The sequence below is a fragment of the Stegostoma tigrinum genome, chromosome 11 (assembly GCF_030684315.1).
Source record: "Stegostoma tigrinum isolate sSteTig4 chromosome 11, sSteTig4.hap1, whole genome shotgun sequence".
In the NCBI taxonomy this organism is placed as follows: Eukaryota; Metazoa; Chordata; class Chondrichthyes; order Orectolobiformes; family Stegostomatidae; genus Stegostoma; species Stegostoma tigrinum.
In genome coordinates this window covers 73,890,474-73,900,677 of record NC_081364.1, presented here as the reverse complement: position 1 = coordinate 73,900,677, position 10,204 = coordinate 73,890,474, and the positions used below count along the sequence as shown (strand labels likewise).

Here is a 10,204-nt window from a genome sequence, read left to right as displayed (position 1 = left end):
CAAAATCTCCCCACCACCACTGCATCCCAAAACCAGCCCAGCTTGTCCCCGCCTCCCTAACCTGTTCTTCCACTCAACCGTCCCCTCCTCCCACCTCAAGCTACACCCCCATTTCTTACCTACTAACCTCATCCTGACCGCTTGACCAGTCCATCCTTCCCGACTGACCTATCCCCTACCTACCCCGCCCCACCACCTCAACTCACCTTTACTGGCTCCATCCCTGCCTCTTTGACCTGCCTGCCTCCTCCCCACGTATCTTCTTCTCCGCAGTAGCAGCTACGCACTGATGATGTCTTCTCCACTGGAGACGAAACGTTTGCAATTCATTTGCCAAACTCGGCGAACAAACCAACAGCCAACTACCTTCACTTCGATCCATTTTCAGTCCGCCTCCCCCTTCTGACGGAGTAAACACAGTTGACGTTTCGGGTCCGGTGATCCGACTTAGAAATGGGCCCCGCCCTTGTCCTCTGATTGGTTGGAGAAACATTTCCGGTGCCTTTTCTGTCCCGCCTCTTGCTTGCTATTGGTCGTTAGATGTCAAACCGGCGTATTACAGCTATGGAGCATGCGTACTGGAAAGGGATATCCGAAATGAAACGGTCCTCCATGAGAGCCACAAGCGGTGAGTACAGGTTAAAGGGGAGGGCAGCTTCGGTGCTGTATTCCAGCAAGAGGGCTGCATGGTGGTTCAGTTGAGGTCTCAAACAGGGGTATTCTGGTGCTGCGTGTAGGTTGCAGCGAGCCTCAGGCTTCCTCCCTGAAACAGGCCTCTGAAACAGGCCTAGACTGTCCTGTGAGAGGGAAAGTCCTGTCAGCTTTTACCCTGTCAAGCCACTTCAGAATGTGATTACAGCAACGAGAGGTGTTCTCAGTAAAGCAGAACTCCAATGTGCACTGATAATAAAATGTGATAAAATCATCAGATGAAGGGTCTAGGCCCGAAACGTCAGCTTTTGTGCTCCTGAGATGCTGCTTGGCCTGCTGTGTTCATCCAGCCTCACATTTTATTATCTTGGAATCTCCAGCATCTGCAGTTCCCATTATCTCTGACTCCAATGTGCACTCACTGGTTAGAGGTCTTTCCACTGTGTCCTGTGTTAGCACCCTCGCTGAATTTTTAAAAAAATCACTTTGGCTTGAATCTGAGAGTTGAACGGTGACGTCTGGGCTGTGAGCAGCAGTTGTGCAAAAAAAAATGCAAAATCAATTATTGGTTCCTGAGGCCAGGCCTGGAAGTTAATTGCAGGATGTTTCTTATTCAAAAACTGTGTCAACTCTTTGGGCCATTAATAAGGTCAGCATCTGAGAACTGGTGCCAGCAAGTCTGGGAGAGAATGTGGTCAAACAGAAGGACTTTAAAACCGGGCCAATTGCACATCTTTGACCCTGAGCTGGCTGCTGGTGTGACAGAGGCTCAGAGAAAGACCACAGAGTGGAGGGAGAGAGCTGAGCAGGGTGGGGCCGTGTGGTTTGGATATTGGGGTTATTCTTTGCCCATCACCCCCTCTCAAAATCCAGCCAGTTGTTTCTCTCATTGTCCCTCTTCCCCCACTTTACCCACTTGTGTACCTCCAGCCCCTATCCCACCCCTTGCTTCCCCCAGTATCAGCAAACTTCCAAAGATATTTCTCACATACTATGTTACTTTTCTCAGGGCATTCAACAACGTGAAAACTGGATTGAAAGTGAGAGACAGAGCAGCCACTGCAGAAGCTTCCAAAATCACTCTGCCCCTTCTTGAACTGCTGGAATCTGCATAGTGAAGCAGCTCCCATGTTGCAAATTGGTAAGGAGTTATAGGATCTTCATCCAGTGGTGATAAGACCGTGCTGTTTTTTGTGTCAGTTGTTGTCATTTTGTTGTTATTCCACCTTCAACAACAGAATAGAAACATAGAAAATAGGAACAGGCGCAGGCCATTGTAGCTTTTGATCCTTCTCTGCTAGTCACTTTGATCATGGTTGATCATTCTGCTCAGCCTCTTCCCACTTTAGAGCCGGACCCTTTGATCCCTTAAGCCCCGACAACTACACATCATCATCTTCTTGGAAACATCCAGCGTTCGGCCTTAACTGCTTTCTGTGGCAGCAAATTTCATAGGGTCTCCAGTCTCTGTATTTTTTTTTGATTTCCTCATTTCAATCCTTTAACAGCCTAGTCCATGCCCCTAAGCTCTGACTCCCTGGTCATTGACAACATCCTTCCTGTATTTACCTAGAATTTTATTGGTTTCTGTGAAATCTTTCCTCGTTCTTCTAAACTCCAGTGAATGTCATCCTAACCAATCCATCCTATCCTTATATGTAAGTCTTGCCATCCCTGGAATCAGTCTGATCAACTGTTTTGAACAGCCTCCATAGCCAGAAGTTCCTTCCTCAGATAAAAATTCCAAATTTACACATAGCATCCCAGGTGTGGTCTCATTAAGATCTTGTACAATTTCAGTAAGACATCCCTGCTCCTGTACTCAAATGCTCTAACTCTGCAGGTCAAAATACCATTTGCCTTCTTCACCCCCGGCTACAGCTGTATCCTTACTGTCAGTGAATTGTGTTTTCCTAGTTTTGTAATCCAACTGGATAATCTCAATCTGAGACACATTTCTCATTTAAATAACTAATTGATTGTATGAATACCTGGGATCCACCATGGACCACAGTACCACACTGGTCACTGGTTGGCATACAAGAAATGACTGTTTACTCTGACTGTTTGTGTGCCAAACAGTTCTGTATCCCTGTGAATACCCAATCTCTCATGCTTTAAATTGACGTGCTAATCTCTTCTGTGGGGCCTTTTTGAATGCCTTCTCAAAGCCGACATAAGCAACATCCACTGCCTTTTCAACTCTAAATGTTGCATTCTTGCAACATTCCGGCAGTTTTGTTCAACATGATTTCCCTTTCTTAAATCCATACTGACTCTAACTCTGTCCCTGTTTTCCAGTGTTAGGCTAAGGTTTATAGTTCTCAGGCTTCTCCCACATCCCTTCTAAAACAAAGGGATAATATCAGCCACTCTCCAGTCATCTCACACCCACCCATATTTATAGATGATACGAATATTTCTGCAATTTCCTCCCTTAATTCCCACAATGTCCTGGAATACACTAGATCAGGTACTGGAGATTTATCCACCTTTATATTTTCTGAGACATTTAGCACTTCGTCTCATCTAATGTGAACTATTTTCAAAATATCAAAAATTTATTTGAGTTCTTTAGCCTCCTTCGTTACAACTTGTCCATGCCGACCAGGCTTCCCAAACTGAACGAGTCCCACTTGCATGAGTTGGGTCCATATCCCTCTCAGCCTTTCCTATTCACGTACCTGTACAAATGTCTTTTAAATATTGGAAGTGTACCAGCATCTACAACTTCCTTTGGCAGTTCATTCCACATAGAAACGACCCTCTGTTTGAAACAGCTCCCCCTTCCTGCCCTTCAAATCTTTCTCCTCTCCCTTTAAAAAAACCCTCTAGTTTTGGACTCCCCTATCCAAGGGAGAAGACCCTTGCTGTTCACATTATACCCCTCATGATTTTATAAACCTCTCTAAAGTCACTGCTCAACCTCCTATTTTCCAGTGAAGTCCCAGTCTCTCCTCATAACTCATACCCTCCAGTACTGGTAACCTATAGACTGTAAGTGTAGCATGAAGCCACCCAGAGTAGAAAGTTAATCCAGCCACGAGAAGCATCACCTACCCTCCATCTCTTTGGCCCTTCGTCAAATAGTCTGGCAAAAGCAACTGTCCAGCTTCATACATGTAGAGTGAACGTTTCAGCTGGTTTTCTCCAGCCCCCGAGTCTTGAAATACCTCACGTGAATGAAAAGGGATCTTCCATTCACCTTATCTGTACTCTTCATGACTTTATAAACATATAAGTCCACGCCTCCAATTCTTAGACTGCAGTGGAAAAATATCCCAAACCGATCAAGCCTCTCCTCAGGACTCAAAGCCTCCATTCCTGGCAACATCCTGATAAATCTTTTCTGAACTCTTCCAAGCATGATGATATTCTTCGTATAACAGATCTGAAGTAGACACATTATTCCAGAAGAGGACTCACTGATGTTCTGCACAACATCAACATACCGTCCCAACTCCTATACTCAAAAGGTCTGAGCAGTGAAGGCAAGCAGGCTAAACACCGACTTAACCACCCTTCCTTTCTACATGTGACGCCAACCTCACAGAATTAAGGGCCTGAACCCTGAGATCTCTCTGTTCGACAGCACTAACCCCAAGGCCCTACTTTTAATTGTACGAGTACAGATCTTGTTTGTTTTACCAAAATGAAATACTTCGCCTTTATCCAAATTAAACGCCACCTGCCATTCCTCAGCCTCTTAACCCTATAAATCAAGATCTCTCAGTAATCTTGGACAGCCTACTTCGCTGTCCACTATCCTGCCTATTTTGGTGTCATCTGCAAACTTACTGACCATGTCTCTACTATTCTCATCTAAATCGCTTTTTTATATAAAGTCAAACAAAATTGGAGCGAGCACTGATCCCTGTGGAACACTTCTGGGAACAGGCCTCAGGTCTGATAAACAACCCTCCACCACCAGTCCCTGTGTCCTGTCACAAAGCCATATTTGTATCCAGTTGACAAGCCTCCCCCCGCCGAGTCCCATACGATCTAATTTCCCACTTAGTTCACCTTGTAGAACCTTGTCAAAGGCTTTACTCTTGTCAAAATAAACTACATCGACCACTCCGCCCGCAATCATCTTCTTTGCTCCTTCTCCAAAAAACTCAATCAACTAATCATTCCTTGACTCTCCAAATACATAAATCCTACCTTTCACAATTACCTTCAACTACGTACCCAAAGCTGAAGTCAGTCTCACAGGTCTATATTTCCCAGGCTTCTCCTTATGTCCCTTAAACGAAGGCACAATTTTAGTCACTCTCCAGTCATCTGGCACCTCACCCGTAATTATAGATGATACAAATATTTCTGCAAAGGGGCCCCATGTTTTCTCTTTAACTTCCCACAACATGATTTGATGCACTAGAGCAGGACCTGGAGGTTTAAAGTCAGAGTGTAATACAGCATGGAAACAGGCCCTTCGGCCCAAACTGGTCCACTGCTGACCATGGTGTCCACTCCGCAATTTCTAACTGCCTGCATTTGGTCCATATCCCCCTCTAAACACTTTCCATCCATGTACCTACCCAAATATGTTTTAAACATTGCTATTGTGCCTGTCTCAACCACTTTCTCTGGCAACCCATTCCCAATATGCACCACTGTCTGTGTGAAGAAGTTGCCCCACACGTCCTTCTGAAATCTGCCCCCTCTCAATCTATACACTCTAGTTTTCCATTCCCGATCCCTGGGAAAAAGGCTATATGCATTCATCCTATCTATGCCCCTCATGATTTTATTCACCTCAGTAAGGTCAGCCGTCATTCTCCTCCATTCCAAGGAATGAAGTCCAATCCTGGCCAACCTCTCCTTAAACTTGCATACTATTCCTAGCAACATCCTTGTAACTCCTCTTTGCACATTTTCCAGTTTAACGATGCCTTTCCTGTAACAGGGTGACCAAAACTGTACACCACACTGCAAGTGTGCCCTCACCAATGACCTGCACATCTTTAACATAACATCCCAACTCTTATATGCAATGCATCGACCGAAGAAGGCCAGCATGCTAAATGCTTTCTTCACCACCCTGTCTACCTGTGATGGTGCTTTCCACCAACGATGTACTTGTGCTTCTCGGTCTCTCTGCTCCACAATATTCCTCAGAACCTTACCATTCACTGTATAACTCCTACCTTGGCTTAACTTTCCAAAGGCCAACACCGCACGCTTAGCTGTATTGAATTTCATTTGACAATCCTCAGCCCACTTCCCCATCTGATCACAATCCGCCTGTAATTTTTGATACCTCAGCGATTCCTCTTAAGTTTGCAGATGATACACAGTTACTAATCATGCCATATACGTTCACATCCAGATCATTTATGTAAGGGACAAATAACAAAGATCCCAGTATCGACCCCCATGGCACACCATTAGCCACAGGCCTCCAGTCCGAGAACCAACCTTCAGCCATCACGCTATGCTTCCTACCATCGACACAATTTCGAATCCCATGAGCTAGCTCTCCCTGGATCCCACACAACCGAGCCTTCATGACTAGGCTGCCGTATGGGACCTTGTTAAAGGCCTTACTAGAGTCCATATAGACAGCATTCGCTGCCCTAACCTCATCAATCCTCTTGCTTACCTCCTCAAAAAACTTGAACAGATTTGTCAGACATGACTCCTGTGCACAAATCCATGCTGACTATCCCTCATCATATCTTGAATATCCCAGCTTTGGTTGATTGACTCCCTGAATATCATCTTCAATACCTTGTCTACCACTGGTTCACTGGTCTGTAGTTCCCTGGCTGGTCTTTGCTACCTTTCTTAACCAATGGGACAACATTAGCCACCCTCCAGTCTTCTGGAATTTCAGTCGTGAGAAAAGATGAAGGAAAAATCTCTGCAAGGGTCTCTGCAATTTCTTCCCCAGCCTCCCACAGTGTCCAAAGATGGACTTCATCAGATCCAGTGGACTTATCAACCTTAACGTGCTTTAAGGCTGCAAACGCCACCTCAATGGTCCAAAACATCCCCACTTGCCTCCCTTGTTTCCTTAGCATCCATGATTCTCTGCTTAGTAAACACTGAGGAGAAATATTCATTAAAAATCTCCCCCATCTCTGTGAACTGTCTTCAAACCAAATATTTCTACCCCTGACTTGTCCCACCTCCATTTCTTTCTCAACAGTAAAACCTGATGCAATATATTCCTTTCAAATCTCTCTCCTAACCTGATGCTCAACACAGAGTTGACCTCTTTCATCTTCATGGAGCCCTGCTTGCTCTCTCGGTGCTCTCTTGCTTTTAATGCACTTGCAGAAACTCTTCGAATTATTCTTAACCTTATCAACCAAGGCAATTTCATGTTGCCTTTTTGCCATCCTGATCTCCTGTTCAAGAATGTTCCTGACACCGTTTACACTTTCAAGAGATTCATTTGAGCCGAGTTTTTATTTATATCTACTAATTTATATATTTTTTTATTCGTGACTAAAACCTGAGTATCTTTTTTCACCCGTTCTCTAATCCTACCAGCCTTACCTTTCACTCTTACAGAGACATAATGACTCTGAATTGTCACATTTTTTGAAAGCCCCCCACTTGTCAGACATCCTTCTACCTGCTGTCTACTCATGTCAACTTTTGAAAGTTATAAAAACAGAAGCTGCTGGAAAAGCTTAGCAGGTCTGGCAGTATCTGTGAAGGACAGATCAGAGTTAATGTTGTGGGTCTGTTAATCCTTCCTCAGAAGTGTTGAAACTTCTTTTCTCATAGCATTAAAATTTGCCTTACTCCAATTAAAGCATTTACTTTTTCTGGAAGGCATATCCTGTTCCATAATTGTTTTAAAACTGACAGTAATTCTGTCACAAAACTCAAAGTTTCCCTGTACTGTCACTTCAGTCACTTGCTAAGCCTTTTCCTTTCATAGGAACATCGATTTTTTGGATAAAGAGAAAATTCTTTAACGCATTTCAGAAAATACTCACCATCTAAACCTTTAACACTATGGCAGCCCCAGTAAATGTTTGGAAACTGAAAATTACCAACTATTATAACCTTATTCTTACACATATCTGAGATCTCTCTGCATATTTGTTCCTCAATTTCCCTCTGACTATTAGGAAGCATATGGTACCATCCCATCAGATGATTGTTCCTTTCTTATTTCTTATTTCTAATTTCAACATAAGTTTTCATGGGATGATTTTTCAGAAACATCTCTTCTAGTGATAGCAGCAATGTTTTCCTTATTTAAAAAAAATCCTGCAATTGGCCCATATTCGCTCTAAACCATTCAAATTCATGTCCTTATCTGAATGTTTTTCAAACATCGTAAGTACCCACATCCATCACTTCCTCTGGCAGTTCATTCCACACACTGAACACTCTATAAAACGAAAAGATGCCCGTCATGCCTTTTCTAAAATCTTTCTCCTCTCATTTTAAAAATATGCCCCTGTTTTTGAAATCCCCCACCTGAGGGAGAAGACCTTTGTTATTCCTTATCTGTGTGTCTCATTATTTTATTAAACCTACATAAGGTCATCCCTCAACCTCTTACCTTGCCGTGAAAGAAGTTCCCGCCAATCCAGCGTATTTTTATAACTCAACCCTTCCATTCCTGGCAATATCCTGGTAGGTTTTTCCAAACCCACTCCAGTTTAACAATATTCTTCCCACAACAGGACGACCAGAGCAGCACACAGTGCTCCAGAAGAGGACTCGCCAACATCACTTCCCAACACCTGTACTCAAAAGGCCTGAGCAATGAAGACAAGTGTGCTAAATGCCTTCCTAACCACCCTGTCTACCTGTGATGCAAATTTCAAAGAATGATGTACCTGAAACCCGACGTTTTCTCCTGATCTGCAACACTACCCAGAGCCCAACCATTAATTGTGCAAGTCCTGCCTTTGTGAAGTATTGCGTTGTGGTAAAACAAACATTTATCCAAATAAAATTCAATCTGCCATTCCTCAGCCCATTGCCCCAATTGATTAAGATCTCTTTGAAATGCAGAAAGCTACGAGGCCATCTCCCTTGTTATGACAACAAATAATCATCAATGAAAAGATGTTCACTTCATTTGTACAAGGAAGGGGTCAGACCAAATCTCGAATACCACATGCAGGTTTTGGTCTTCTGTTCGTTTATTCAAAGTGGCTCAGAGGAGGTTTACAAGATTGAAACCTGGAATCAGTGGGTTGTCTGAGGAAGATGGACTGGGCAGGAACGAGGGAAAAGGATTTGTCAGGAGCTGCTGATTAAAACAGGAAACTGATGTGAGCCAGGATATAGGGTGTAGTGAAGTAGAGTCTGTTTGGGTTGAGCTGAGAAACAGCAATGGACAGAAAATGACCTTAGTGCTGCATATGGACCCCAAGCTGCAGTAATATTGGGAAAGGCATTAGGGTGGAATTGAGAGATATAAGGCAGAAAGTTATGGCTTTAATTACAGGTGACTGCAACCTACTTATAAATTGCCCAAATCACAACTGTAGCAGTACAGTGGAGGAGGAATCCTTGGTGTCTATATGGTACAATTTTATGAATCAACAGGCTGAAGAAGCAGATGGATATTGTATAATGAGGATGGAATAATTGACAATCGAGTTGAGTACGGGCCCTTAAGGATGAGTGACCACAATAGGATAGAATTCTTCACCAAAGCTGAAGGGTGATATTGTTGTTTCTGAGACTTGGGTCCTGTAATTAAATGAAAGAAGTTAAAACGGTATGAGGAACGAGCCAGTTGTGATAAATGGTGAATCAGTGTTTAAAAACCAATAAAATCCTAGGTAAATACAGGAAGGATGTTGTCAATGACCAGGGAGTCAGAACTTAGGGGCATGGGCTAGGCTAGATTGAAATGAGGAAATTTAAAAAAAAAAATAGTCTGGTGACCCTGTGAAATTTGCTGCCACAGAAAGCAGTTAAGGCCGAACGCTGGATGTTTCCAAGAAGATGATATGTATAGTTGTCGGGGCTTAAGGGATCAAAGGGTTTGGCTCTAAAGTGGGAAGAGGCTGAGCAGAATGATCAACCATGATCAAAGTGACTAGCAGAGAAGGATCAAAAGCTACAATGGCCTGCGCCTGTTCTTATTTTCTATGTTTCTATTCTGTTGTTGAAGGTGGAATAACAACAAAATGACGACAACTGACACAAAAAACAGCACGGTCTTATCACCACTGGATGACGATCCTATAACTCCTTACCAATTTGCAACATGGGAGCTGCTTCACTATGCAGATTGCAGCAGTTCAAGAAGGTGCAGAGTGATTTTGGAAGCTTCTGCAGTGGCTGCTCTGTCTCTCACTTTCAATCCAGTTTTCAAGTTGTTGAATGCCCTGAGAAAAGGAACATAGTATGTGAGAAATATCTTTGGAAGTTTGCTGATACTGGGGGAAGCAAGGGGTGGGATAGGGGCTGGAGGTACAGAAGTGGGTAAAGTTGTGGAAGAGGGACAATGAGAGAAACAACTGGCTGGATTTTGTGGTGGGGTGATGGGTGAAGAATAACCCCAGTATCCAAACCACACAGCCCCACCCTGTTCAGCTCTCTCCCTCCACTCTGTGGTCTT

The 10,204-nt window shown here is 43.6% G+C and overlaps 1 long non-coding RNA gene across 1 annotated transcript; it reads left to right on the top strand.

Annotated features, from left to right (window-relative positions):
* Positions 1 to 550: 550 nt before the first annotated feature.
* On the top strand, positions 551 to 8,600 carry LOC132210132 (uncharacterized). Its single transcript, XR_009446338.1, has 3 exons — positions 551 to 628; positions 1,661 to 1,792; positions 8,307 to 8,600. It is a non-coding gene; the product is annotated as an uncharacterized LOC132210132 (long non-coding RNA).
* The last annotated feature ends 1,604 nt before the right edge of the window (positions 8,601 to 10,204 follow it).